Below are 21,735 nucleotides of genomic sequence, written 5' to 3'. Positions count from 1 at the left end.
AGCAGTGGTTCCCAACCTTGGGTCACCCAGGTGTTCTTGGACTGCAGTTCCCAGAAGCCTCCATCACCAGCTGTGCTGGCTAGGATTTCTGGGAGTTGTAGTCCAACAAGGTTGGGATCCAGTGACCTCTCTCTCTTTGGAAGTACAATTGTATAAAATAATTTTGGGACTGTGCTGCTTTCTAAATCAGTGGTCCCCAACCTTTTTAATGCCAGGAACCAGTTTTGTTGAAGACCATTCTTCCAAGGACCGGGGGGGGGGGGCTGTCGCTGCTGCCATCCGTGATTGGGGGGGCATGGGGGGCATCTGTGCATCGGGCTACTTGTTATGCAGTAGTATGTTGCGCCATAAATGCCAGAAAGGTCCAAGCTTGGCAAAAACTCACACCAACATGCTAAGCACAATGGATTATCATATTTTGTTGTCAAGAGGAACGTTGCTATATTTAAAAAGATCACCAAGAATAAGAAACCTAAACGCTAGTTTCACATCATCAAAGTCAGCTTAAGCAAATGTGAAGCTTATGGCTGGGTTCTTTCTCGGGGAATAAATCTGTTCAGCCATTTTATAGGACTCACAGGGTTCTGACTGCCACGGGAGCTGGAATCAAACATTTGACATTAAATCTGATGAGCATCCGCTCTTCGTTGGCAGAGGATATTTTTTTGCTTTGTTTTGTTTTTTAAGGAAGCAGTTTTTTTCAACACTGCCTCTTTATCTGGGGCCCAGATACACATATTTGCCACATAATCTCACTCTAATGTCTGACTAAGTGGATTGTGTCCATAAAAGCTCACATTAAAATATAGCTGTTAGTCTCCGAGGTATCGCAATGATTTTTTTGTCTTCTTTATTTTTCTTTGTTTGCTTTGTTTTATTTTCTTTCTTGTTCCGATGGACTTTGGCATAAACTCAGTAAAACTCACCAGCTGATGTAACGCCTGTCTAACTCGTTGATAACTGCATCAATTTGTCGATGAGCCTTGGTTAATAAACAAAAATACCCAAACCGCAATGAGTCTGGAGGGATTTCTCTCAGAAAAGCAATTAAAAAGGCCCAGCGACAGTAATAAAAGGGTTGAAAGAAGCCAAAGGGGAGCAGAAATGGCACCTATAACTCTAAGGGAAACAGACATCTCAAGAGGAAGTTTGCAGGCTTTCCAGAGAGCTGTGAGTTTTTGCATTAATTACTAGAGTTCATGTCAGATGATCATCAGCGAATTTAACAGTGAACCTTCATCTTCATTGGCTTAGTTAGAAGGCAAGCAGTCCTCGGCTCAGGGCATGAACTGGGCTGGGCTGTCAAAATTATCCTTAGGCACTCACATATTTCCAGTTCTTCAGAGCATGTTCATGATCTCATGCGTCGCTTCTGATCTGCCTTAATCGCAAATATTGTCCAAGGTGGTTTGTGCCCATTATTCTGGGAGTCTAAGCTGCAAAGCCAGTGCTTGACTAATCAGAGGTAAACGCTCTGAGATCAGTGGGCTTACTCCCAGGAAAGTACGTATAGGGGGTGCAGCATGAGTGAGGAGGCCTCCTTAGGAGTGAACCCTAAGATATTTCTCAAAGTATTTAGGTCTGCAGATGCATAACGTCCTTTCTTCCACCTTAGATTTCTCCACATGCACGCACAATCAGAAGAAAATCAAGCAATTTTGTGACTTTACAACCACCCTTACGATCTGTATCCTGTCACCTCCCAAGAACTGTTCAACAGTCCATAATGACCCCCATTAAAGCCCTCACCTTTTGCCTTTCTATAATATTTCACCTTCCACCGCCTTCCCGGCATGTCTTTCAATAAGTGTCTACTGAAACTATACCATATGTACTTGGAAAAGCAGGCGGCAGTCAAGGAAGGCTCATGTCGGGTTAAACATCTTGGCAGAGCTTGAAGACGTCATTTTTTGGACTACAACTCTTAGCATGCCTGGGGATTCTGGGAGCTGTAGTCCAAAATATCTCCAAGTCCTCCTGGTTAGCCTTCAAGGTTCTTGGTTGGGTTTGCTGAAACCAATGAATGACGCTGCCATCTGGAAAGGTCATTTAAGAACCCACAGTCACAAAATATTTACCAAAGAGCGTTTTCTGCTCCGGGCGGTGCATCTTTCCCCACTGCAGGTGCACCTCAACAACATCGCTGTGCTCGTTTCTTCCTATTTCCCTTCAAGATCTTTAAATACCTCAGCCGCAACCACGCTGGTCTCCACATGCAGTGACATAAACACAGTGTGAAGTCATGGATACTCATTAAACAATCCCCTCCCTGCCTCTGGCGAAAGATGAGAGAGAAGGACCAAAACTCCCCATCTTAACAGCAAGAGGACATTTCTGCCGGTGTTTCTCTTGTTGGTCGCATTGTTGTTGCTCCTGATTTGCCATCGAGCCCTCAGGAGGGCCTTTTTGCAGGTTGGTTTTTAGAGTGAGCCCAAGCAAGGTCACCTGCTATCATCTCAGCCAGGTGCCCTATTTGAAAACCGGACAAAAGATCTCCACCCACTCTTGGAAAAAGTATACAAAAACATTCATTCCCTACATTTTGTATACCATTTAGAAAGGAAGCCCTTGAAAGTTGGCCTCATCTTTGTTCCGACTTTGGGGGCTCCAGGGTACGAATCTCGGTGAATGGATCCTGAATGATGGGGTACAAGAAGAGTATATTTTTCTAAGTTCTAGTGATGACACTGGCCTTATCTAATTGACTCTTCTCAAAGAAGCATCCCCTGCCAGTATGGTCCACAGTAGATGCTGGTGGCTCCAGTACCAGTGGGGCAAAGAATCTATTCCAGGCCTTTGTTTGAACTTGACAAGAAGCGTACAAGGTGCCTAGAAAGAGGCTGAGCATTTATGCCCAGGGTGCTAAAACTATATAAAATATAATATCAGGAATAAATCTGCCAGATGTTCCTTTCCGTTTATTTTTATTCTTGCCACACGGGGAGACATTAAAGGGGCTATAAATAAAAGTTAGTAGCAGTTGTGAAGGAGATGGGAAGAGCTTTGTCAAATTCATTAGCACTTTCCAAGACCTCCCTGCCTTCCGCCCCGAATTCCAAAGCTATTCTGTTTACACAATTTCAATACCAACTCTGAATGCAAAATATAAACTTGAATGTAGGCTATATGGTAGTTTGTAGATTTGTAGTGAATAGATACTAGAAGCTGGCTGGATAGCTCAGTGGCTTAGGTATGTGGCTGCAGAGGCAGAGGTTGGAGGTTCGATTCCCCCACTGGGCTTCCTGGGGGAAGAGCCAGCCTGGGTGGCCTTGGGCAAGCTGCACAGTAATCCCAGAATGTCCATAAAAGAAGAGAATGTTTTTTTTTAAATGACCACAAAACATCCGTTAAGGTTTCCTATAAAAATGTGCATGGGGAAAACTCGCTGTAAGGAGAAGGGTTTTTCTTGTTTCTTGCCAACAAGAAGAGGCTATGAGATTCACATCACAAGAAGGTTTACCTGGAGTTCAGGATCATGTGAGGAAATCCAAATAAAATCCAAGGATCAAGGAATCTGCCTCATTTCCAACCTTCCCCATCTGTCCACAGGGTCAGTCAGTCATTTGCCCTGATGAGGGTGGACATTGTCTGGAAAAGATACACACACACACCCGGTACTAGTCAGGATGAACTAAATAATAAACATACTTTACAAGTCCACTGTGCACCTCTGGAGAAGCTCTTTTCTGGTCTCATGTTCCTTGTGTGGGTGAAAACGGGTCATGATCAGGCAAAAGAGGACTTGGGGGGTGGGGGAAGCTTACGAGCAGGAGATGAAGGCCACAGCTCTCAGCTGTACCGGTTCATAGACATGGGATATTTTTATTTTCATTTTCTTTCTTTTTTGGACAACAAAGCCTACAATACTCCATTCTGGGAGTTTCATCTGACAGACTCACATCTTGGTGAGCCACATGGAGGGGGGGTCTGTGAGCATGGGTTGGTCAGATGGAAACACACACAGCCCATGGAGAATTTTGGGAGTTATACTCCAAAAACAATCCATAAATCCCATGCCTAGTTATTTGGAGTCTTCCACCCAACTTCTTCACTTCGCCAACCCTCCTTTTCAGTGGAACAACTATGCAGGGAGGGCTGTAAAACAGCACATGGCATCTTGCTAAGAAGCCAGCCCCCCCTCTTGTGGGTCCAGATAGCCTCGCAAGGAAACATGGCCAACTGCAGCAAATCCCTGCAACAAGAACGTGGAGAACAAGCAGAGAACTGCACGTTGGGAGGCGATGCAGGCTGCTCTAGAAGCCCCGTCCAATGTTGCAAATCATTGCAAGCAGCTGCAAATGTGACACCATGGTGGGCCGGACAGCATTGCAGACACACAGAGAGAAATGCCAGCTTAAGTTCTACGGAGTGGCACTAGCAGTGACTCACGGCCTGCCATCAGCAACCTCTGGTGCCAAGGAAAGAGGGGCGATGCCATTTCTCAGGCTGCAGAAAGACCAGGGGCGTCTCCACTTTCACAGAGCGTGCATGACTCCACTGCTTCCGAATGCGTTTCCACGGGACAGCGTTCTTCTCTCTGCCTCCGCTGATTTATCGTCACACCTACAGGGTACAGTTATGTAATCCCAATTAATGCTGGTAGGAATTATGGGGCAATCACCTCTTACACGCGTCTGAAAGCTTGCTGCTTAACACTTCTTTAGCCATCAATTTGGGGAACGGGATATTGTCAGTTATTCCGATTCCGTCAGCTCCCGCGCTGGAAGCCAATGACATGTCAAATAAAGCAAGGTTAACTCGAGTGCCAGTTAATGATATTTCTTTCTGGCTTTGTTCAGGATAAAGCTATAAATATATGTATATACTTCAGTCAATAACTATGAGGCGAGGCCAGGAGATAGTGCATTGGCAGAAACTTGGAACAGTTTAGAAGGGGAAAATTAGGGATGAGAGTAACGGTTAAGCTTGATTTCACTCGAATTGTTTCATGACCTCCACAGAGGAGTCCTCCAGGAAAGACGAGCTGAAGGACTTGGTGTCTCCAAAGCCTGACGGGGTGGAAGTCCTGCTGGACCCTAGAGGTCCTGGACCCTCCAGGAACGAGGAGTTTGAGCCCACAGAGCTTGGGGTCCAGGAGCTGAGTCTGGGCTGGGATGACCTTCCAGCTCGAAGGCCATCCCAGAGTGCTTGGCTGTAGGGGGGGGAAGTCTCCTCGTGAGTAAATGGTCTTTCCTCATGAGTAGGCGCTTTCTCCCAGGGAGACTTGGAGGGAGCAGCAAACCCTGTAGCTGGGGTCCTGCCTTGCCACCCGCAGGAGGTGTGCTGGGTGGGGAAACCAACAGTCGTAGCCCGGATCACCATCAACATCATCACTACTATAACAGGTCCCCCCCGCCTTTGATTCCGAGAAGCCAATGTATTCATGGCCTGCTTGTGGGTCTTCAAGAAGCATCTCCATGACCTTGCTGCGCGAACAGAATGGGGGACTAAATAGACCTTTAACTCAATCCGCTTTGATTCTCCTTATACACCATTTTTAATGGGCAGATGGTAGCAACCAACATCACCATTGACGCTTGCTCTGGGCCAGTCTTTAAACAAACGCTTGTGCCTAGTTTAGAAGCAGCCGTCTTCTCTGCCCACCTTGTGTGTGTATGATGACTCTCTGGGAGTTGTGTGAGAAACTTTTAATGGCGGCTCCATTGGGATTCTGCTCTGCTACTAAGTAAGCATCAGTATTGGTGTAAGAGGGAAATCCTAAGAGGGAGGCTCTCAGCCCTGGGAATTCCTTCTGTAGAAAAGGTAGAGCTTATGTAAATTACAACATCTCTTGAGACTCTTTTACCTTCTTTTTTGATTTATTAAAAAAAGAATGAAAAAGGTGGTCCATTTGTGGTGACTGCCAGTCTGACAGCCTCAGAAGAATGTATCTACCTTCGCCTGGCCTTCAAAGCAGGCTAGAAATATGTCGGGGATCAGATCCGTGTATTCACAAGTCTGGCAACCTTTTATGGAAGACAGGGCCCTTCGTTTTCTGATGTTAGCAGCGGGATCTTAGCCAGGGGGTTAAAAGTTCAAATGCCATGCGGTCAAGATCTAAAGCTGAAATCCATAGAAGTCAGCCGATAACAAGGCATTCAGTATAAGACACAGAAGGGGGGGGAGGTTGAACAAAGTGTGTTGTTAATTATTATTATTTTTTGTGCTGAGGCAGATAACGCTTGAACTCTCCTTTCCCTGGAAGAGTAGTTACTTCTGTTCTGAGGTAGGAGGTTTTTAATTAGGCTGCTGGTTGTTTACCTCCTAACGACCCCACATTGTTAGGCGAGAGCATTGTGTTTGGCTGATTGCATATCACTGCGTCTTCTCCAGCATTGCAATTCTGACACAGACGTGCGGCCCCCCACCCACCCAACTCGGAGCAAACCTGGAGCAGATGCCCAAAAGGCATTAGCCTGGAAAGGAAGACATTTTTTTCCCTAGCAAATTCAATTTAGACAATATCATTAAAGCCGGAGCATTGAATAAGCGGTTGCGTTGCAATGGTCCTTCTGTACATCACCTCTACGAAGGCGGGGATAATTGCTGTGTGAAAGCTTGGTGGGACTTGCTGCTTCTTTCCCACAACAATCCTTCCACCCAATTTCTAAGACTCGTTAAGAAAAGACCTAATACTACGATGGAGAATCTCAGTTTCTACATACATTGTTTTCCATGCAAACCATTGTCCCGTTTCTGTGAATGTCCAACAGCCAGAAACTCGTCATTGTTGTTGTTCTGTGCTGTCAGTTCCCCTCCAACTTATAGAGACCCCGAGGAAAGAGCACTCTCCAAGATGTCCTGCCTTTAACAGGCCTGTTCAGCTCTTGTACACTCCAGCTTCCTTTAGAGAGTTGATCCATTATGGGATGTCCACAGTTCAAAAACAGCTGGAGGACCAGCAGTTGTGCATCCCTCTTTGATGGGAAAACTCTTCCTCTTTTCCTGCTGCTTTCAGCTTTTGCCAGCATTATTGTCTTTTCCTGAGAATCCCTGCTTTCTAAGGATGTGCTCAAAGAAGGACAGCCTCAGTTGCAACATTTTTGCCTTGAGATAGTTCAGGCTTGATGTGTTCTAGGACCCGCTTGTTCGTCTTTCTGGCAGCCCAAGGAATCTGCAAAGCTCTGCTTCAGCACTGCATTTCAAATGAATCCCTCCCCCACATCATCTTTCTGCACTGTAAAGCTTTCACAGCCTTACATGATGATCAGAAATACAAGAGTATGGATTATCTCGGCCTTGGTCTCCAGTGGCTTTTCACGTGATGATTTTTTTTCTAATTCCTTTGTTGCTGCCCTTCCGAGTCTCAGTCTACTTTTGATTTCTTGGCTGCAGTCTCCCTTTGGATTAAATGGTGTTATCTTTTTCTCATCCCCTTCTCTGCTTCCCCAGGTGCTAGGGGGGCGCACACATCTCTATCCGAGAGGTTGTGTCTTACTACTGGCTGAGGAGGGAATTTAAAATAATGCAATCCGGGGGTGATGGGGTCACTTTATGTGCCCGTAACCTTGGGAAAGAAAAAGAGTCCTCCAATTTGCCAGCTTCACATAAATGGTAATTTAAACCCAGTATTTATCACCAACTTCACCTAAAATCTCCAAAGGCGTGATTTATTGAACATTAGCGCGAGCTCGGATTCAATAAATTTCACTTTTTACATCATTAGCATTAAAAGAAAGGGGCCGTTTCTGCAAGCCAGCCAGAAATCTTAACTGGAGAGGGACTTTATAGTCCAAAATCAGCTAAAGTGTACTCAGGATTACATTATTCGCATCATAATGATTAGCAACTTCATCCCGGCAGTAAATTTATTTCAAACACTCTCTAGCGCTGGCTTTAGCAAACTGATTGCTAGGAAAAGGGTCAATTATGGGGAATAAGAGGATAGCAGACCACTTGTTCACTATACCAGGAAGCTGGTATCCTTCCAGTTTTCATGCCTTGGGCAGGCGCACATCTAAGAATTAGAAACGTGGGAAGCTACAGTGTTTGGCTTGGGAGCAGACCACTCATAAACTAAGACAGTGTTGACTGCACAGACTGGCAGCTTCTCTCCAGTTTCAGATGGCTCCTTTCCACCAGGACTTCTGGGATTGGTTCCCAGTAGTGAAAGTAGGAAGGGAGGGAAGGAGGGAGGAAAGAGTAGGACCTTTGGCTTCACACTGGAGGGGGAGCAGTAGTTGATGGCACAGAGTCTCCGTTTTCAAGTTTGTTTTCATTTGTTTTGTTTTTAAATCCAATTAAACACCATTGGTTCCCAACAGCATGATTCAAGTCCTAATATTTCCCAAAATAAGTTTGAAAAAGACAATGGCATAAACATCAAAGTATAGAAAGGAGGATACCTCCATACAGTCATAGAACTGTATGAGTTTACAGAGGGATGATTATTTGCTTGGCTCTGTAGCTATGCTGTTGTGTTTTCAGAGTTTCCTACCTGTTTTAAAGCCAACAGATCAGGACCAGCAATTTTACACTGCAATGCATAATCCGGTAGAAGAAAGCTGAATTCTTTCTTGACCTGAAATAAATACGGCAGTATAAATAAATTGGCAGTATAAATATTAACTCTGTAATAGAAATTATCTCTTTTTTTCCATGATTCATGTGTGATCAACGGATATGAGATATGCAGTCTCTGATTATTTTTAAACTCGAGCTTTTAAATAAAGGGTGGAAAAACCTGAAATCTACCAGTAAAAATGTGATTGGAATGATAACAGTTCTCAATTGGAGCGGAAGGCTAAGCAGATAGATACCCTTTATCTCAGCGATACATTGAAGATCAAAGTATGACTCTTTATCAAGGCGAGGGCTCGAGATCAACCATATGGCTTAAAGGCAAATTAGCTGAGTCAACTTCGCATCTTCAAGGCTCATCCGAACCCGAATGAAACATAAAATGCTTCCTCTGCCAGAAGACAGTGAACTGGTGGGAGAAAGAAAGAAAGAAAGAAAGAAAGAAAGAAAGAAAGAAAGAAAGAAAGAAAGAAAGAAAGAAAGAAAGAAAGAAAGAAAGAAAGAAAGAAAGAAAGAAAGAAAGAAAGAAAGAAAGAAAGAAAGAAAGAAAGAAAGAAAGAAAGAAAGGTGGGTGGGTGGGTGGGTGGGTTGGGAGGGAGGGAGGGAGGGAGGGATGGATGGATGGATGGATGGATGGATGGATGGATGGATGGATGGATGGATAGATAGATAGATAGATAGATAGATAGATAGATAGATAGATAGATAGATAGATAGATAGATAGATAGATAGATAGATAGATAGATAGATAGATAGATAGATAGATAGATAGATAGATAGATAGATAGATAGATAGATAGATAGATAGATAGATAGATAGATAGATAGATAGATCTGAGTGTCATTTTCTCTCCTCACTTATTTTTTACGATTGTTTCTGTAAAGGAACTACCAAATTTTTCATGGCTTATTATCCTTTTGTTGGATCAGGATATGTAACAATAGGCTCAAGTTATAGGAGGCCAGATTTCAGTTGAAAACGTCTTAACAGTTAGAGTAGTGCAATAACAGAACCCATTACTTCAGAAGGCAGTGAGCATTCTTGAATGCTTTCAATGAGCACTCAGATATATTTTTTCCAGGAGAGTCACATTTAGGAGCCTGTAGGGTGTGTGTAAGCAAGACAGAACTCCCTGAATGGTGAATTATGGGATCTGTAGTTCAAGAAATCAGAAAATCCCGTCCCTATCATCAACTCAGATTGCCAGCCTCTCTCTGGGGTATCAAGATGGGCTCTTCCCTAACCCGTCCTGGAGCTGCTGGGAAGTCAAGCTGGGATCCATGGCTTCCAAACCATGTGCTCTACCACCACGAATTCCAGTTACTTCCCAAGGCATCACCTGGTGGTTCCCATAGCAGCACTCTGAAGATATTCCCACGTTCGCTTTTTGCTTAGATTCGACAAGGAGCTTGGCCACCGTCAAGCGTTCTTTCTTTTCAAGAATGGAAATTGCTTGGGACGCGTCATTAGAAAAACGCTTCTCTTTGGAAAGTTCCATATGTCCCTTTTCACAAAGAACGAAAGGCATCCAAACCACCACGGTCGTCTTCGCCAAATGTATCCTTTTTATGATGTCTTTGATTCTAATCCGTTATCCAAGGCCATGCGACATCCTCTGTCACCAGGGTGATGTCCTTTGATGGCGAGGGAGCTGCTTTTTCAACTAAATTATTCATACTTCTTTTTATATCACCTACCGTAGCACCAGCTGGGGACAAACAAATGTGACAGACATGTCATCCATGTGTGTGTTTGTCTGTGTGTATAGCATGTATAATCAGTCCGCCTCAGTTTGTGCATCATAATTAAAAAAAATCTAATCAGGCTCTTGTTTTAGGTGCTCCTTTGTTATGAATGCAGGCATTCCCATTATTAAAGCTCTTTTGACAAATCGACACCCATTTACAAACTGCATAAATATGATGGATTCCTTTTCAACGAGAGCAGTCCTCCTCCGCCAACACAGTCCCCCAACTCTCTCTCTCTCTCTCTCTTGAGATGCTAGCTTTGTAAGTCGGTAAATGAGATTTTGATTTGATAACGAGCTGCTCTGGTTCAAATCAAAAGCCTTTCTAGACAGCCGTCCTGTTTTGCAGCCAGGGGCAAACTGGTTAACTTACTGCATTTATATCCTAATGTGTCCCCATTGATCTCAGAGCAGTGACTACAGTGGTGCCCCGCATAACAAGCGATTCGTTTAACGACGAATCCGCATAGCGATGAGGTTTTTGCGATCACAAAAGCGATCACTTAATGATGTTTTCAATGGGAAAACATCGCTTTGCGATGATCGGTAAGCGTTTCACTTACCGATTATCGCATAACGATGTTTTAAAAACAGCTGATCAGCGTTTCCAAAATGGCCGCCGGAAAAAATGGCCGCCTGCAGTGTTTTCATGCCCTTTCCTTGCATACCAGGCAGCGAAAATGGTGGCCGTATGGAGGATTTCCGCAGAACAGTGAGTTTTTTGCCCATAGGAACGCATTGAAGAGGTTTCAATGCGTTCCTATGGGCTTCTTTGCCCCGAATCTGTATAGCGATTATTTTTTTGTTACAGATTATCGTCGCTATGCGGGGCACCACTGTAGCTCTCTTTTCCCCTGCTACATCCTCACCACAGCCCTGTGAGGTTGCTCAGAGAACAGGAGGGCCCAAGGTCACCACCCATGGAGCTTCATGTCTGATTGGGCATTTGAACCCAGCATTCTCAAGTCTGAGTCCAACACACTGACCCAACACACTGACCTAAAACAGGGGCACAAAATCAAACTGGATTAAGATATGGTGGTTGAAATCCAGCAGTGTACCTTACACCGCATAAGGCCAATGATGTCATCAGCTGAAACACTTTTTCAGACATTTCTGATTTTCTCCTCCCAGCAAAGTCCTGAGGCTCCCTTGGAATCCCTCTCACCATGAGGAAGTCATTGGGGATTGCAGGATGGGGAGAGTCTTTAATATACAGAAATTGTCTTTCCTACCCACCCCCCAGTTCACTTTATCTAGGGCATTGATTTCCTGAAATCAAAGACTTCCTACCCATCCTGGGGGAGGCAAAAGCTCCCCAACAATGAAAGGGAAACCGTGGGAGCCTCAGAATCTTCAGAGGAGAAGCAGGACACTTTGTTTCTGAAAAAAAAGTGCTGCAGCTGATGACATCGTTGATCTTCTGTAGTGTAACTTAGTGGAACAGGATTCCAGACAATGACATGAATGGGCAAAGGTGGCTCGTGAATAACTAATTAAGGACAGGTAATAGGTTTGTTGCATGATCGCTGTTTCACAAAGTCTTAAAGACCCCAAAACTGTGATCCTAATTATATCCACTTCCCTGGGAACAAGGCCCTTAGAGATCAATGAGATGTACGTCGGAATAATCATCAGTAAAGTTATGTTGTCAATTGTGGTTAAAAGGCTGAGTGATGGAGTCTGTTGGATGGACGACTGGGAAAGCCCAAATTTCAGCCCTACCTTCCACCAACAGTCTGGCAGGCTTGAGGATGATATTTTTAGAATTGCTGAGACTATTTTCAGAGGCAAGCTTTTTGATCCACACTCTCCACTCACCAGGGTTAAGAAGACATTCCTTTCTTTGTGAAACCATCATTCTTGCAACTGTTGACATAGCTGCTCTTTGGAAGGTTGCCCACATAATCATAATCTTCGCCTTCTCTCATGGCTGGGCAGGAATGGTCATTTCAGCCCACAACATTGCTTCTTCTTCTGCTTTGTTTCCCACCACAGGAGATGGAAAATTTTTGACCACCCTTCATTCTTCTTCATTCGCAAAGGTAGACTTGTAAGCTAAAAAATAAAAATAAAATTGTGGATAAGTTCCGAAGGTCTAACTTTGCTATCCAACTCTAGTAGAATCTGGGAAATACCACACTTAGCTACAGTAACATCCAAAACCTGGTCCAGAAGGTTCCTCAGCCCTCTGTAGGAGGTTTTCAGAGGCAGAAGGGAGGAGTGATGGAATACTACCAATTCTCCACCAATTCTACCAATTCTAGTAGAAACAGAAGGATCTGGTGGAACTACGCCACGAACACCTAGCCTTGGAGTTGAGTTCTTAACTCAGATCCAGCAAGAAAGTTTTTCCCGCCTCAAGTTCACCTTCCCAACGACTCTGAATTCAGCTGGGCACAAACTGAAGACAGGAGTGACTTTCCTTCTTCTCGGGAACAAGGATGGCGTAACCAAGAGTGACAGGCGAGATGCCTTGATCTATGCAGAACGCAATAGGGATGGACAGACCCATCTCCATCCACGTTCAGCTGATTGTCACGGGCAGTGACGGTTGGAGAGAGATGTTTCTCTTTCCACTTCCCCTGTCTTTCCGGAGGGGACGGAACTGTGACCCTTTCATTAATGATTCACCACAAAGAAGGCTATTTTGAAACAGATCAATAATCTCTGAAAAGTGACACTTCTCGCCTCGGGTAAACCCGAACGCCCTCGCCATTAAACTTAAGGCTGCATTCATTTCCCTTCATGGAAAAAAAATTAGCAGGGTCCTTGAAGAGAACCTTCAGAGATAAAGTGAGAACCAGAGAAGACTACATTTAAATCTTGTGTTAAGGTCATCCCCAGGCACTCATCAATGACCTGTTGACCTATCTAGCACTGGCCTGTATGGTGAGTAGCTTATTTCCAGCTTTTGTCTGCTTTTTCATTTGTTCAAAGTTTTTTTAAAATGCCCTTGAGAGATTCAAAACCTTCACGGGGTCTTTGTGTAATTAATAAGAAATGCCTGGTGTTAATGATAATTGTGTGCTGTCAACTCAATTCTGACTTCTGCCAACCTTTTTTAGGATTTTTTTTCAGGTACAGAATACCGAGAAGTGGTTTCACATTCCCTTCGTCTTGCGTGTTGTAGGACGAGGGGAAAAAAATGTAATAGCAGGAAGTCATGTCTCTGTGACCGTGTCAGTTAATTGTCTCTTCACAATGCCGTCTTTAAAAAACGTTTTCTACCAAATGGTCTAGTGGAAAAAGGGAAGCGATGTGTTATAATGCTAGTTAGTGACTAGCATCATCATGACCAACAGAGCAGTGAGCGTGGAAAGGCTCAAAGGTCCCTCCTTCCTCCAAGAATCTAATTCGCTGGCTTGAATAGAATTCTGTGCACTCACCAGCAGAGCCTCTCTAGTCGCCCTTGGTGACTAGGGCATCCGTTAAACCCAAGATTCAATCTGCAGATTCTAAGCCAACGCTAAGCATTCCTTTGGAACTACCTTGCCAGCGAAATATTCATTGGACGGCCAAGAATAAGCTGTGTTCCCGCTTGTCATCAAATCAACCCACAACGTGCACGGTGGAGAGAGTCCTTCTTAATCTGCATGGATGCCCCGTCTTGCTTCTCCATCCTGCTCCTGCTGGCAAAGAGATAGAGCGTTCTCCCTTTCGCTTGACAGTGATAAATAAACAGCTCGATTCCGGAGACAGGAGGGAGAGGCTAATGCTGACAAACCTTCGTGAGAAACTTCCAAACTCCACCCCCACCCCGGTCTTCTTCTGCAGAGTGGACAGTATCTGGAGTTATAGATGCTTGCTTTTTCTTTTCTTTTTTGTAGTTATAAAAGTGTGGCTTCACTCAGTTCACATGTTATACCTCCATGCTGCCTTGTGCTCCATTTTGGGATCTGAGATGCCAACGAGGAAGCGTTCCCTGTCTGATATCAGCAGATTGTCACATTCAGTTCTTTTTTTTTTTTAAGCCACCAAAAGCAATGATTTTGTTTCCTTTGAAGAATGGCCGTCGTTATGTGGTGTCAGGTCGCCTCCGACTCATGGTGACCCTATGAATGAGTGACGCCCGACATGTCCTGTGTTCAACAGCCCTGCTCATCTCTTGCAGACGCACATCTGTGGCTTCCTTTACGGAGACAGTCCCTCTCGTCTTTGGTCCTTCCTCTTTTCCTACTGCCTTCCGTCTTTCCCAGCCTTATGGTCTTTTCTAGAGAATCCTGCTTTCTAAAGTAGCACAGCCTCCATTTTAACATGTTTGCCTCCAGAGTTAGTTCAGGCTTGATTTACTCCAGGACCCCCTTGTTGGTCTTTCTGACCGTCCAGGGTATGTGCAGATCTCTCCTCCAGCACCACTTTTCAAATGTATATTTTCCCCCCTCTCAGATAGTTTTCCTGTCCAGCTTCCACACTTCGAATGGGTGATCAGAAATCAAGCCTGCCGATGTTCTTAATTTTGGTCTCCAGTGACACACCCTGACACTCGATGATCTTTTGGAGTTCGTTCATTGCTGCCACTCCGTCTTCTTCTGATTTGAAAAACCTTTTACATCTTCCAAATTGTTCCAGAATTATTCAGGAACAAAACTGCTTTCTGGGGTTTGTATAATGGAAGTGCAACTGATAGCGCTTTTTAAAAAAAAACAAAAAAAGAGAGATAACTTTCTGAGCTTTGCTTAAGCATGCCCAATCTGTATTTCTGGGAGTTGAAGTCCGAGAACATCTGGGGACCCAAGGTGAGGATCCACTGCCTTAGATGATTCACCCACAAAAAGAGCTGGAAGCTCTAGGTAGGTACATCTGGCCCGTGTTGTCTTCTCCAAAATTGACTCCTGCTTGGTCTGCAACGCTAGTCCTCCTCAGACCTGGCCTGCAGGCTTGTTCTTCACCATCTCTCTCTCTCTCTCTCTCTCTCTCTCTCTCTCCCTCATATTCTCTTTTAAAACTTTAGGCTCCAGAAGAAATAAGGAAGCATTAAACCCCTGTTCAGCATCACTAATTCCATCAAAGATTTCTCATTATTCATTGTTGGCAGTTTAATTTTCTTCAGTCTGCTTGCCTAGAATGCGTTGGAGCCTTAATTACTGACCTTCCCATCTTCCAAACTCGGTGCATTCTTCCCCGAGCTTCTCTTGAAAGTCTCACTTGGTATGCAAGTGGCCCGGCCAGCCAACTCTGGACTAGTGTTGCCAAGTTCAAGGATGAGGGCATCAAATCTGTAAGCCCGGTGGTCAGCCTTTCAGCAAAGAAGTCACTGCAGTAATGATGTGCAACTGCTCAAAAAGCAGTGGTGGTGAGCCCATAGTCGTCTGGATCTTCTTGGATTGGCCATCCTCTATGACTACTGGCCATGCTGGCTTGGGACAAAGGGGAATTAGAGCCCAACAGGAATGAATAGACTACAGGTTCCCCACCTCAATCCAAAAGGGTAGTCTTACTTTTGCAGGAATTCAACGTCCATGTTTTATGTAACACATCTGGTAGAGGGATAGAATTTTGCCCTATCTTCTTGTGCTCCATCTTTCAGAACGCAGATCTGCACAAAGAATCCTAGGATGATGGAGTCAGAAGGGCCCTCGAGTCCAACCTCCTGCCCAAGGCAGGGATCCAGGTCAAAGCAGATCTGACAGAGGGCTGTCCAACATCTTCAATAGGGGATAGAGAGAGGTCTTCCTTTCCACCCAAAGCCACGTAGAATCCTACGTAGAATCTTAGACCTGGAAGGGAGCAATTTTATGGAGGTCATCAAACCCAGCCTTCTGCTGAAGCAGGAAATCAACAGTGGAGGCATCCCCAATAAACAGCCATCCAACCTCTGTTTCAAAACTTCTAATCTAGTCACTGAACTCCTTAAACATTTAATTTCTTGGGCTCGTTCACCAATGACTCATTTCCCCCCGCCTTCGTTTGCGTGTTCCTGCTGCCCCATCTGTGAAATCTTAGAAAATGCATTTATCTTATCAACCATTTGTCTCGTTTCGCAGAAACTGGCACAATCTCACTATGCCAGAGGGAGATGGATAATCATCTTATCTGGTCCTGAGCTTTGTTCCATTCTGTTCTAGATCAGAAGACACCAGATGGCAGAAAAGCAAAGGCGAAGAGAAAGAACACTCTTGTCTCCCCCAAGAAGTCAGCATGAAGATACACCACGTTCTGGCTCTGAATTCCTTCTTCCTAGCTGCACTTGGTTGTCATCGGTTTGTCTAGAAGGGCAGGAAGGCAAACGGCCATCAATGTTTCTTGATCTCCTTTGAAAGGTTCCAGTAGGATCAGGATTATGATGTAGACATACCGAACCTTGACAACCTAGCCAAGAAAGTTTGATCCATCGTTCCTCACTGGGTGACCATTAATTCACTTTCTAATTTCATAATTATTATGATTAAGTCCATCCCTATTTTTCCAGGAGAACATTCTGGTATCCCTTCTTCATAAATCATTGCTTTTCCTAACACCCTAATCTTATTCCATTTCCTCTTATTCTATTCTACTTTATATAATTTTGTGTTTCAGTTATGCCTCCTCTAAAGGCAAAATTGGGTGTCATTTTTCTCTGCCAAGCCTGCACGAGTTACTATTTTTAGATGTTGTTGTTAGGTGCCATCACGTAACCTGCTCATCTAGTTTGATTTCATAGAATTGTCTATTTTGAGGGTTAGGTTCATCTTCTATATCCTGTAAAGTTACATTTGAGTTCCGATCACAGGGATTCTCAAGCTGCCCGTCCACCATGAGCATCGAAGCAGCTGGCTGAGCAGACAGAAAGATCAGCTGGTCTTCTCCATTGAAATGTACTGTGCTTTTGTTGTAGTTCTTGTGGGTTGTCAAGCCGTTTCCAAGCTATGATGACCCTGAGAACTAGCAGCTTCCAAAAGGTCTTGTCCTCACCTGCCCTAATCAGGTCTCGTGTGAAGCAAATGGCACACCAAAATTACAAAAATCATGCATAGATTTGCATCATACACATGCACATCCAGCTGTGGGTGACTTTGAGATGCTGGGGAGCTTCAAGGGTGTAGGTTGGGGGTCCATGTGCACTGAGCTTCTTCTTGGGCATCGTGTCTGTTGCATGCTTGGCAAGATAAAGCTCCAGCATCTTTCCCCAGACCACACAGTCAAAGATGGAAGCCATGTAATGCCCCTTTACTTGTTCACATGGAAACCGGAGTATGACCAAGGATCAAACAGGATCATACCTTTAGTGATCTCTAGAAGAGGTCCCTCTGGTGAAAGACGCTTGTTTCTCATGGCATATGATTTTCTTCACCTCTGTATCTTGCATTTAGCATGCTTGGTTTGGGAACTGGTCCCTGGAAGGCAAACACCGGCTTAATTTCCAAGGCTGCTTGATCAGGTACGTACACACCTAAGAGGAAATCTCATTACATAAACAGAATGATCTTAACTGGAATAAATGCATAATACCCTTATCAGCTCATTTTATCCCATGTATCAGAAACTAACTTGGCTACTTGCAGGTCTAACAATACCGCAGGGAAGCTTCCATTATTACAGTGTTCAAGACTGTTGAATTTTCCTTGGAGTTTGAAGCTCAAAAAAGCCAAGCTGGTTCTTTTATTTTTCTTTCTTTCTTTCATGCTGACTAAATTCAATTCTGCTGTTAAAAAAAAATCTGAAATGCAATTACATGTTTATATGCACTCATTATTTACCAGGAATTAATTAAAATAGACATACAGATATGCTCACATGCTTACAAGCCACGCAACAGGTTTTAATTAATATTCCTCATTAAAGAGAACTTCCCATAAAGTAAATACATTACTCAGATAATGATTTAATTAGCACCCGGATGTGATTGATTAAAAAGGATTATCTTTGCCCCAAAATTAATCCTGGGAGGCAATACAGGTCTAATAAAGTGGAGAAAGGTGAAAGTTAGCAGTCTTTCTGTCTTGCTGGTCGGTGCATTGGACGAATATTAACAGCTGCCAACCATCCAAAATGACAATTCAGCTAATAGGTCTTGAATCAGTAAGAGGCTGGATGAGTAACATCTCTTGGCCACGATCCTTAGGAAATTCTAGGATCCGTAATCTGAAATTTTCTAGCCTTTAAGATCATTCAAGAAAGGCAGTCCATAGATGTACAATACTAGTGAAGCAGTGATGTGGGCAGGGAGGGGGAGAAGGACAATAATCAGCAGCCAAATACCAGTTGGAAAGACAATGCTGAAAATATAACTCATTGCATTATGCTTTCTGTTGTCCATCAATTTTCCATGACTTGTCTGTAACTAGAGAGGAAGGATTTAGGAGTGGTAACAAAACGACATTCTTCTTGTGATGTTGTCATTCTAAGAAGGAAAAATAGTCTTGTACAACCAGTTCTAAAATTGCAGTTCGTAACACTAAATTACACATAAGCATAACGAATCCTATAAAACCCCGTCGCTAAAACCTTTTTTGAAATAGAATTAAAGCAAGCTAAAACAAGTTTGATTTAATCCTTGGGTCCGTCATTTAAGGACCTTGAGGTATTTCTGTGTCCCAGGGTTGCCCTGGGACGATGCAGCTGGCCCAAGGCTACCCAGGCTGGCTCTACTCAGGGGAGACCCAGTGGGGGGATCGAACTCCCAACCTCTGGCTCCACAGCCAGAGACTTAAACCTCTGATCTACCTAGCCAGCTGTTAGCTTAAGACTAAAAAGATGATCACGACAAGGAGTGGCCTTGTAAAACCCCAACTACACAAGAATTCGGCTTCTTTTTTTCCCCACCTGTTCTTCTATGTCTGTTCTTTTGCTTAGCAACACTGAAGGAATGCCTGGTTTCTATGCCCTCGCCTGGGGAGGAAAGAGTGAAGCCAATTCGAATGACACACCGAAGAGGAAATTTTTTTAAAAAAAATTATAATAATAATAATTCATGCAGCTAAAGGTTAAATCTGGCTTACGTCAAACCGAAAGAAATCTTTGAAGCAAAAAAAAAAAAAATGATCATAACAGGTCCAGTTAGAAAGCTTTTTAATTTGAGTAAGCAAAGGAAGATGGTTTGAGACAGGAGGCAGAGAGGGAAACCTTCCAGTTAACCTCCCAGCTGTCTTGGTACTTTTCAAGAATGCTAAGGATTGTGGCACATGTTGTAATAAAAAGAAAAGCACAATAATCACACGGAAATAATGTCCCTGCTAAAACCGGTAATATTGCAACTTTACGGCTGCCGGTAAAGTTGATTATGTGAGTAAAACGGGGAGGCAAGAGCAGTAAATACCCTCTTGTTTCTACATAATTATATTTTATTATCGCGTTTTATGAAATTGTTTGGTTTGGAGTCAGGAGCAGGAGGAAATCTCCGGCGCCAATTTGGACGCGCTTGAAATTCAGCAGCACAGGTTTGGGACCACTGGGAGGCAAGTGGGAGGAGAAAAGATAAACACCAGCTTAAGGAGGTTAAAATAAAGCTCAACCACTGTGTTACAGCCCACAAACACGTAGAGCGGTATGCACTTCCCCAAGTTTGCAAGGATTATTTTTTTCGACTACACCTCCCAGAATCCCCCAGCTGGGTGGGAGTTGTAGACTCTTTGAACCTCCTTGTGTACCCCATTAGTCCAACCTAACAGCAAATGATATTTTCTAGATTGATAGAATCATAGAATCATGGAGTTGGAAGGGGACTTTAAGGCCATCCAGTCCAAGGCAGGAATCAAAATCAAAGCAAATCAGACAGTTGGTTGTCCGATTTTCTCTTGAAGGCCCCCAGCGTTGGAGCGCTCGCCACCTCCCATGGTTATTGGTTCTGTTGTTGTACTGCTCTAACAGTTAAGAATTTTTTTTCGTGATATTCAGCTGAAATCTGGCTTCCTGTAGCTTGAGCCCATGATTACCTGCCTTGAACGCTGGGGTGATCAAGAACAGATCCTGCCCTTCCTCTGTAGGACTACCTTTCAAGTATTCGAAATGTGCTATCCTATCTCTCCTCATTTCCTCTTCTCAGGGCTAAAGATGCTCAGTTCTTTCAACCTTTCAAGGTCCTAAACCATTTAAATAGTTTAGAACCTTGCAACTTGTCTGAGCGCTTCTCCATCAGAACCACCGCCAGTCCAACATCTTCGGGGATGCCGTACCGAGGGAGAACCAGATATTAATAACTTTGAACGGGGGCCTTCTCTGTGGTGGCCACACCGTTATGGAACCCTCTCCTGAAAAGGGGGTGACTGGCCGCCTCCCTGCACTGCTGACCGCTCAGCAGCTGAGCGGGGAGACCCGTCATCCCGCCTCCTTCCCGGACTCGCCTACTTCCACGATTGGCACAGCATTACGACAGCCGCACACACCACACCACGAGCAGCAAGTGGACGTCCTCATTCTGGGGGTAGGGTCCAATCGGCCCGGCCACCTGTAGTGGTTATATTTGTATTCGTCTTTTTAACGGGGTGCCCTTTGGCTCACCCTATCCGTGTTTTTGCCGGAGAGAAAGGGCTTTATTTCTCTCTGACCGACAAGAACCTCTCCTCGCACGGCCATCGTTGTCGTTCTTAGGACAGGACATCGAGACAGATATTGTGAAAAACGTGGAATGTCACAACAGACGTTTTGAGGAGGCAAAGCTGACCTTGTCCGAGTGATGGCATCGCCAAACCTGGACAGGTTTTCCGACAAACGTTTGTGAAGCTAGATTTTATATCAGCGTTGACCTTTTTCCCAGTCCTAAAGTGCCACACTAAATGTCAGTAAGAATATTATCATGCCGCTGCTGCAGCTTAATGGTATAATAGCATACCAGAAGAAGTAGCATAAAAATAAATACTTTTGACATGTGCTATTCTGAAAATCATTCAATTAATCCTTTAATTATTTGTTGCAAGAAGATGTTCTTTTGAGCTTAAAAGGTGGGAGTTCGGGTTTTTGTTTTGTTTTTCAGAAAAGCTCCCAGAGAGCACCAGGGCAGGAACAGGAAGCCGGGTGAAGCTAGGCCTAGCTAAGCCTCAAAAGACTTCCGGTTTAGGCCTTTCCTCCCAGGTGAGCTACAGTTCGGGGTCTGTAAGTTAGGTAAAACTCCCAGAATGGGGAATTGTAGTCTGAAAAAAATTAAAAAAACAAAAACATCATCCCTGCAAATGATTCTGGACTCCATAAACAGAACCTGCAGGCTGGCTACAACAATCTCCTCTTCCGTATCTGCTTGTAGAGACAGAGGTTGGGAGCTCACTTCCCTGTTGCGCTGGACTCGGTAGCCCACAGGGTCCCTTTCAGCTCTGCATTTGTAAGATATTTATTTTATTCATTCATTCTTGCTTGGAAGAGAATGGCAGATGCTCAACACACACACACACACACACACACACACACACACACACACACACACACACACACACACACACACACACACACACACACACACACACACACACACACACACACACACACACACACACACACACACACACACACACACACACACACACACAGCCACCTTGCCCTCCAAATGGCCACAGA

The 21,735-nt window shown here is 44.2% G+C and overlaps 1 long non-coding RNA gene across 2 annotated transcripts; it reads right to left on the bottom strand.

The window, feature by feature from the left end:
- Positions 1-541: 541 nt before the first annotated feature.
- Positions 542-21,559, bottom strand: LOC140702518 (uncharacterized). 2 transcript variants are annotated; one of them, XR_013539136.1, is made up of 5 exons: positions 17,740-21,559; positions 17,472-17,585; positions 12,091-12,327; positions 8,438-10,230; positions 542-4,563 (listed from the first exon to the last, which is right to left on the bottom strand). It is a non-coding gene; the product is annotated as an uncharacterized LOC140702518 (long non-coding RNA). The 2 variants fall into 2 exon arrangements; XR_013539135.1 differs by having other exon boundaries at positions 17,472-21,559.
- Between the last annotated feature and the right edge of the window lie 176 nt (positions 21,560-21,735).

This window comes from Pogona vitticeps, chromosome 13, assembly GCF_051106095.1.
Source record: "Pogona vitticeps strain Pit_001003342236 chromosome 13, PviZW2.1, whole genome shotgun sequence".
In the NCBI taxonomy this organism is placed as follows: Eukaryota; Metazoa; Chordata; class Lepidosauria; order Squamata; family Agamidae; genus Pogona; species Pogona vitticeps.
Note: the sequence above shows the minus strand (reverse complement) of the source record. Positions and strands in the feature narration are given on the sequence as shown.